Genomic DNA, 7,861 nt, shown 5'->3' on the forward strand with positions numbered 1-7,861 from the left:
TTCTATGGTGGTGTACCAGGTGATATATAGGTGGAAGATGTGAAAAGCGAGGGGGCACGTGTTGTAGAGGGTTGTCACGTGTTCTTTCGCTTCTCATGCAGGGGTTGCATGAAAGGAAATTTCTTCTCTTTGTGCCACGTGGTTTTTTGTCGGCTTCTGAAGTTGTCACTTGAGGGGCTGTGATTTTCTGCAGCTGCGTGTGTATTTTTATCATGGAACGCTCCATGAGATATTACATTTATGCAATTTGGGTGTGTTAGGGAAAGAAGGATATTTCTATGGCAAAAATTTAAATTTAATGTAAATGACAAAATAGTCCTTCTGACCATTTTCTATTTTTTAAATAATTTTTCAATAATATATAATAGGTCCTTGCCAAATAAAAAATAATTTAAAAAGCTTTCATTTATTTTAAAAATAAAAAATATTGATATTTTCTTCTCTTTGTAACTATCTTGTTTTAAAGGTGAAATAAAACACTTTATTATTTTGAAAGTAATTTATTTTGGACATGTCTTTCAAAGTATAGTTCAAAAAAAGGATGTAACATATTTGTTTTTATGTATTTTTATTTTTCACTTATTAAAAAGGGAAAATAGTATTTATAAAGATATGGACGTGGAAAAATCAATAATAGAAGTGCACTACTTGGATGCATCGTCAGCCATGACAGTCTCCTAAGACTCATCACACTCCAACCCATGCACCACATTACAGCATAATAAATATGCTTAGATTATTGTGATCATTACCTCATAGCCACGCTCGTCTCCTATAGGGGTGGGTGACCAATGATGAAAATATCAGTAATTACGAATATATTAGTGCTTTGATTTTACAAATATATCGAAAATATTGGAGAAATATCGATGGATATTTTTTCATAAATATCGGTGGAGCGAAAATTATTCAAAATTCATAAGAATGCTGGCAAAAACTCTAAAAATGATCAAATAAGCAAAAATATACATTTTAAAGTTATTTTGTATGTGTAATTAACATAGATATGATCAAGAAGAAAAACATCCGTAGACAGAGATATATCGGTAGATTTGATACTTGGATAATTTTAAGAATAAATATGAATTTTGGAATTGTATAAAATTAGAATTGAGTTAAGAAATATTTGATTTTATTGAATAAAAACAATTTATACATAAATATAATACATATGACATTGCAATAGTCATTAGTATCAAAATGAAGATCAATGTGATTCCAACATATTGTTAGATGAAGGGAGTCCATCTTGTTGAAGACAATATTTATTTTAAAATTTTTAAAATACTTTTATTAAAACATGTTTTATTACATTTTAAATGAAAAATTAAATTAATTTATATAAAATATTTTATTTGATATTTAATTTCTAAAATTTTATTAAAAATATGTGGTAACAGCTTTTTCTATTAATATTAATTTATTTAAATAATTAAAATTATTAATAATTTATCTTATCAAATTAATTTTAATTTATAAAATATTAGAACTTTCTTAATTTTTTATATTATAGCAATTTTTGGGGTAAAATTATATTTTTAATATTTTAAAATAAAAACATTTAAAATTTAAATAAAATTGAAAGGATAAATATATATATATATATATATATATATATATATATATAAAAGACTGAAGTGATAATAATTTTTAAAAGGAGGATTAATGAGATAAATATGAAAAGTGTTAAAAATAAAATGATAATATAAAAACACGGGTGAAATTTGGGCCATCGGATCGTCACAAATTCAAATCTAGAAATTTTTTAAAAAAAAAAATTTTTTTAAAAACCCCAAAAAATTGCCCATTTTTTTTAGGAATAATAGGCAATTTTTTGGCGATTTTTTTTTATTCTCCACGGCTACTCCGTGCATCGCTCCACTCGAGATTTTATCGTTGATTTATTGGTTCCAAACCGATATATTGCCAATATTTCGACGATTTTCTCGATATTTTTCCGATATTCCTCCCATTTGATAATCGGTGCTCAAAATTGTTTCAAGGTCGTCCGATTTCCGATATATCAATTAAATATCGTCGATAAAAACCAAAATTTCAATCCATGGGGGTGGCCACCATTCACAAAGTATAATCATTCAATAGTAGTTGAAGAAATGTGTGAATATTTAGAAATTTTATTAGGGAAGTTGTAGGAAATATATATAATATTTGTTGGGAATACTTGGATACCTCTACTCTCATCCTTAGAACTTTAGGATGCAAGCAAATATTTTCTAGGGCATTCTAGATCTATGCACAAAGAAAGCAATAGTATATAAAATTTTTAGATTTAAAGATGAGATGGTCATACCTGTAATCTGGATGTTCCCAAATCAAATTTAATCGAATGAACAGACATTGTAGGTAGTGTAGATCTTGAAAGTCTTTCACTTGCTAACTCTCTTTTCTATATCCTAAACATGCATCTTTGGAATTTTGTTGGTGCATTGCATAAGCTGAAAGACATTCTTCTGTATGCGTAAGTTCCGAATGAACATGTGAAAGTGGTTTTCTCCTGGTCTTCAACAACAATTTCTATTTGAAAATACCCAGAGTAGCCATCCAAGAAACAGTAGAATGGATGGCCTGAGACCCTCTCAAGCACTTGATCAATAAATGGCAACGGGAAGTGTTCTTTCCTTGTTACAACATTCAACTTTCTGTAATCAATACATACCCTCCAACCTGAAGTGAGGCGTGTAGAAACTTATTCTCCCTTATCATTTTGCACCACTGTGATCCCTTATTTCTTTGGCACGGCATGTGTAGGACTTACCCATGGGCTATCTGATATGGGATAGATAATACCGGCCTGAAGTAGCTAAAGCACTTCAGCTCGCACCACCTCTTGCATGTGAGGGTTCAACCTTCTCTAGGGTTGACGAACTGACTTAGCTTCTTCTTCCATGTATATATGATGAGTACAAACTAAAGGGCTGATCCCTTTTAGATCAGAAATTTTCCACCCTATCGTCTTCTTGCATCTCTTGAGGATTTCTAGTAGACACTCCTCCTGAGTAGTGGTAAGAGATGAAGAAATAACAACAGGGCTCTGTTTGTTCTCTTCCAAGTATGCATACTTCAACTTTGTGGATAATGGCTTCAGAATAAGATTTGGGGGCTCATCCTTAACAGCTTCTTGTGTCTCCTCCCTATTGAATAAAGAGAGAATTTATTCCCTCATCTTCAAATGGGGTAGATTGTTAGGAATTTGAGGCTAATCCAAACTATGGTAATCACCCTAGAGAGGGGGGGGGGGGGGGGGGGGGGTTAAATAGGGCGATGGTCTCTTTTTCACAAATTTAAACTATGCAAAAATAAGAGACAATTATATGCAAATACATAATAAACAAAATAAACACAATTGCATATAATTTAAAAGAGTTAGGGAAGAGAGAGTGCAAACACGAGAGTTTATAGTGGTTTGGCACTTCCTTGCCTACATCCACTCTCCTCAACCTCCTAACCGAGTGAGGGTTCCACTATCTTGAAGCTTCAACCAAACTTCCAATCTCTTTACAATTGGATTATGGTTCCAATTCACCCTCTTGGACTTTTGGCTCCAAGCACCCTTTACACTTCTCAAGAGTTATCCCACTCTTGAACAACCTCTCAAGCGATACCCCTCACTTGAGAAAATTCCTCTCAAAGATTTACAAATAAAATGATCTCTCAAAAATCCTAGCACAAGAACTTTAAGCTCAAATGATACAAGAAAAACTAGGATTGAATGGTGCACTAAAGATATGCAAGTTTTGGAATAATGGTGCACTCAAAAAACACTCTTCCAAGGCTCAAATATAATCAAGAAAGATTTGGGAAAGTTAAGCTCATGAAACAATGAAATTTGGAGCCTTTTTATAGAGAAAAAAGGTCATACTAGTCGTTGGGGGTTCGACCGGTCAAGCTAGGGGTCGACCGGTTGATTAGCTGTTGGGGGTTCGACCGGTCGAGCTAGGGGTCGACCAGTTGACTAGCCGTTAGGAAAAGTGACCGTTAGGCCTCAACCGGACCTCGACCGGACCTCAACCGGTTGAGGTTCAACCTTGACTGGGAAGAGAAAGCCACTAGGAGAGAGAAAATTTTTGGCCTCTCTCAACCAGTCCTCAACCGGTTGAACCGGTTGAGCCATTCTTTTGGCTCAACACTCAACCTTTTTCAACTTAAAACCTTTTAACACAAGTTTGAAAATCATTTAACACAAGGTTTTAGTTGAAAACATGAAATCATCCAATTCTTAAGATATTTAAAACAATATTACTCTTGGATGATTGTGGTGCATAAATAAATAATGAAATGCATGAAACTCCTAGTGCACCAACAACCTTACAAAGAGATCTTAAGAAGCTTTGGTCTTGAAAAACTCTTCTCTTTGAGGTGGTCTTCTTCTTCATGATTTCTCCTTTGACTTGATTTGTCTTTGGATTGCCACTTTGGAAGTCGTCTTGCCTAATCACACTTGAAATATGATCATTAGTTCTAAACCTTGTTTTGTTATCATCAAAATCAAGATTAACCAAACCTTGGTTTCACAAGTAGCAAGCAAATCTAAGGGTTCAAGTAACCCTTCATCAAGATCCCCAAGACTCTTATTCAAATCTTCTAGCATTTTCTGATCACAATGCTCCTCCACTAAGTTGTCTATCATGCACACCTTTTCTGGTTCTTCTTCTTCTTCCGGATGGAATTGTTTCTAGCACATATAGAAGATGTTAAGCTCTAACGTCATGTTGCCAAATGTAAGTTGCATGACTCCATTCCTACAATTGATAATAACTTTTGATGTAGCTAGGAAGGGTCTTCCAAGTATGATAGGAATGCAGTTAGTTCCTTTGGCAACCGGGTCCATATCAAGAACAACAAAATCCACTGGGTAGTAGAATTTGTCAACTTGAACTAGGACATCTTCAATCATGCCTCTTGGAATTTTCACAGATCTATCTGCTAGAGATAGAGTGATTGATGTCGACTTCAACTCTCCAAGTCCCAATTGCTTGTAGACAGAGTAAGGTAGCAAATTTACACTTGCCCCCAAGTCCAACAGAGCTTTCTCTACACACGTCTCTTCAATCATCACTGAGATGGTAGGACAGCCCGGATATTTGTATTTCACTGGAGACTTGCACTGTATAATGGAACTTACTTGCTCAGTTAAGAAGGCTTTCTTACTCACATTTAACCCTCTCTTTATAGTGCATAAGTCATTCAGGAATTTTGCATAAGTCGGAACTTGTTTGATCATGTCTAGCAAAGGAATGTTAACTTTCACTTGCCTCAATATTTCAAGATTTTCTGATGCATTGCTAATTCCCTTTTTTCCATGCAAAGCTTAGGAAAATGGTGGAGTCGTGTGTTTCTTCATCATATCTTCCTGGTTGATGGTCATTTCCGGTTCTTTATTCACAGTAGCTTCATGGTCCTCCTTCTTTGTACTGTTTCCTTTCCACTTTCCTTTGATTTCCTCCCTTTTCTCTTTCTCTGCTTAACTCTCTGGTTCATGTTCTAGCTTGGATGTAGGTAGATCAACCTCTTTATCGCTCCTTAGAGTGATCACTACTTTGATTTCCCTCACTTGTGAAGATTCTTCCTCCTGAGCCTCCACTTCATGGATACCCTTAGGATTCTAATGAGGTTGCGAAGGAAATTTTCCTTTCTCTTGCACTGTGTTGAGGTTGGTAAACCTTGAGATTGAGTATTGGAGATTGTCTATCTTCTGAGATAGATCATTTTGCATCTCATCCATCATTTTGTCTAGACTATCAATTCTTTGATTGAGCTGAGCATTGATGGATTTCTGATCTCGAAAAAAATCTCCCACGACCTTGCAAAGATTCACAATGGCTTGTTCAAGATTTGAGGCTTGCGGAGGTGCTTGGCCAGGTTGCATGTACTGAGGTGCCCTTGGCTTCCAAGAGAAATTCGGATGGTTCCTCTAATTTGAATTGTAGGTGTTGCCATATGAAGCGTTGTTATTGGGCTTAAATTGTCCAATCACATTCGCTTGATCCCTAAACATTTCTCTCATAACTAGAATCGTAGGACACTCTGCCACCAAGTGCTTAAAAGATTGACAAATGGAACACGAAATAGCTTGCACTGGTGTTTCTGAAATGGCCTGTACTTCTCATATCTTCTTTACTTCTAGCTCCTCCAATCTTCTTGCCATAGCTACGAATTTTGCTTTCATATCGGTGTCCTATATTCAAAGTATACATCCCAGCCTTAGCATTAGAAGCATTAGGTTGACATTTCATCCTTCCCACTTCTCTAACATTCGGTTCATCCCATCCTCTTGAAACTTCAGCTACATAACTCAAGAAATCCATGGCTTCCTCCTGATTCTTACTCATGAAGTCTCCTCCACACATCGTTTCTAAGAGTTGCTTCATCGAGGAAGACATACTGTTGTAAAAATAACTCACCAATAGCCATGTATCAAAGTCATGGTGAGGACAAGCATTGATAGCTTCCATGTATATCTCCCAACACTCATAGAATTTCTCATTCTCTTTAGATGAGAAGTTTGAAATTTTCCTTTTCAAGCTGTTGGTCCAATGAATTGGGAAAAATTTCTTGAGAAATTCAGCTTGCAAATCAGTCCAAGTTCAGATATTCCTTGGCCTTAAAGAATTTAGCCAAACCTTGGCCTTATCATTTGAAGTGAAATAAAATAGCTTGATCCTCATCAAGTCAATTGAAGCTCCTCCTTCTTAGAATGTATAACAAACCTCCTCAAATTCCTTAATATGCGCATAGGGATTCTCACTTTCCATCCCATGAAAAGTAGGTAGAAGTGGCATAATATGTGATCGAAGCACTAGCTGTTTTGTAGGTGGCACTATACATGACGATGCACTCATACGAGGCGGATGCATATGGTCCCTCATGGATCGGTATGCGTTGATATTCTCCTCTGAAGCATGTTGACTGTGCTGATCTTCAGGTGTAGCTTCTATGACTTTCATACACAATTCCAACTCTGTTTCGTGAGGATTTTTTATTTTCACAAGTTTTCCCTCATTGTCTCGTATCCAATATGGCATACACAACTAGCAATATCTGAAACAAAAATAAAGAAAACAAAAGAAAAACAATACTAGAGAGAAAAAAAATTAAGGATAACTAAAACTAGTTAAAAGATAAACTAAAAACAAAAACAAATAAAAAGAAACAAATAAGAGTTAGTCAAAGAAAAGAAAAATCACCAAACTTGTAATGAAGATCACAAGTGTTCTGGAAAAGTTATATCACTATGAAGTGGCACCATCTCCTGCAGCAGCGCCATTTGATTCGTCCCCAATTGGTGTTCTACTTTGATTCAGTCCTCAGACGGGAGTTATCAACAAAATTTATAAACCTAATTCACTATATACTAGGATAGCATAGCTAGCATAGCATAGTGGTTCTAGGATCATCCACAAGGATGGGTTTTCATATCACACGTAATATTATTTAAAGCATTGAAATGGTAGTTTTTCTTTTATGAGTTAGCTTTAAAAGAAAACATAATGATGGTTGAAAAAGGGGTTGGTTTTAAGCTAACCAAAAATAGTAACTGAGTTTAATTACAAAGAAAAGGTTTCTTGGAGTTTCAGGTCACTAGGTTCAGGTTCCTTATACAAAAGGGGAGATTTCAGATCTTTTCCTTGCATTAAAGATTTAACCTATAGTTATTTCCCAAACTGGTGTGTTACAGTTGCTTCCCATTAATGGTTTTAAACACTAAAACCCTCTCACTGATGCATCTTGCAATGGTTCATACCTCTCATCTAGTATTGGCCATTCAAGGTGATCCTTAGCCTTGGATTACCCTTCAAAAGCTCGCAAGAGATAACTAATGGATGTCTCCAAGGAGTCCGAA

At 35.3% G+C, this 7,861-nt stretch overlaps 1 non-coding gene across 1 annotated transcript; it reads left to right on the forward strand.

Annotated features, from left to right (window-relative positions):
* The first annotated feature begins 6,438 nt into the window (after positions 1-6,438).
* LOC132252736 (small nucleolar RNA R71) lies at positions 6,439-6,545 on the forward strand. Its single transcript, XR_009464515.1, has one exon. It is a non-coding gene; the product is annotated as a small nucleolar RNA R71 (small nucleolar RNA).
* Positions 6,546-7,861: the final 1,316 nt, after the last annotated feature.

The sequence above is a fragment of the Vitis vinifera genome, chromosome 16 (assembly GCF_030704535.1).
Source record: "Vitis vinifera cultivar Pinot Noir 40024 chromosome 16, ASM3070453v1".
Lineage (NCBI taxonomy): Eukaryota > Viridiplantae > Streptophyta > Magnoliopsida > Vitales > Vitaceae > Vitis > Vitis vinifera.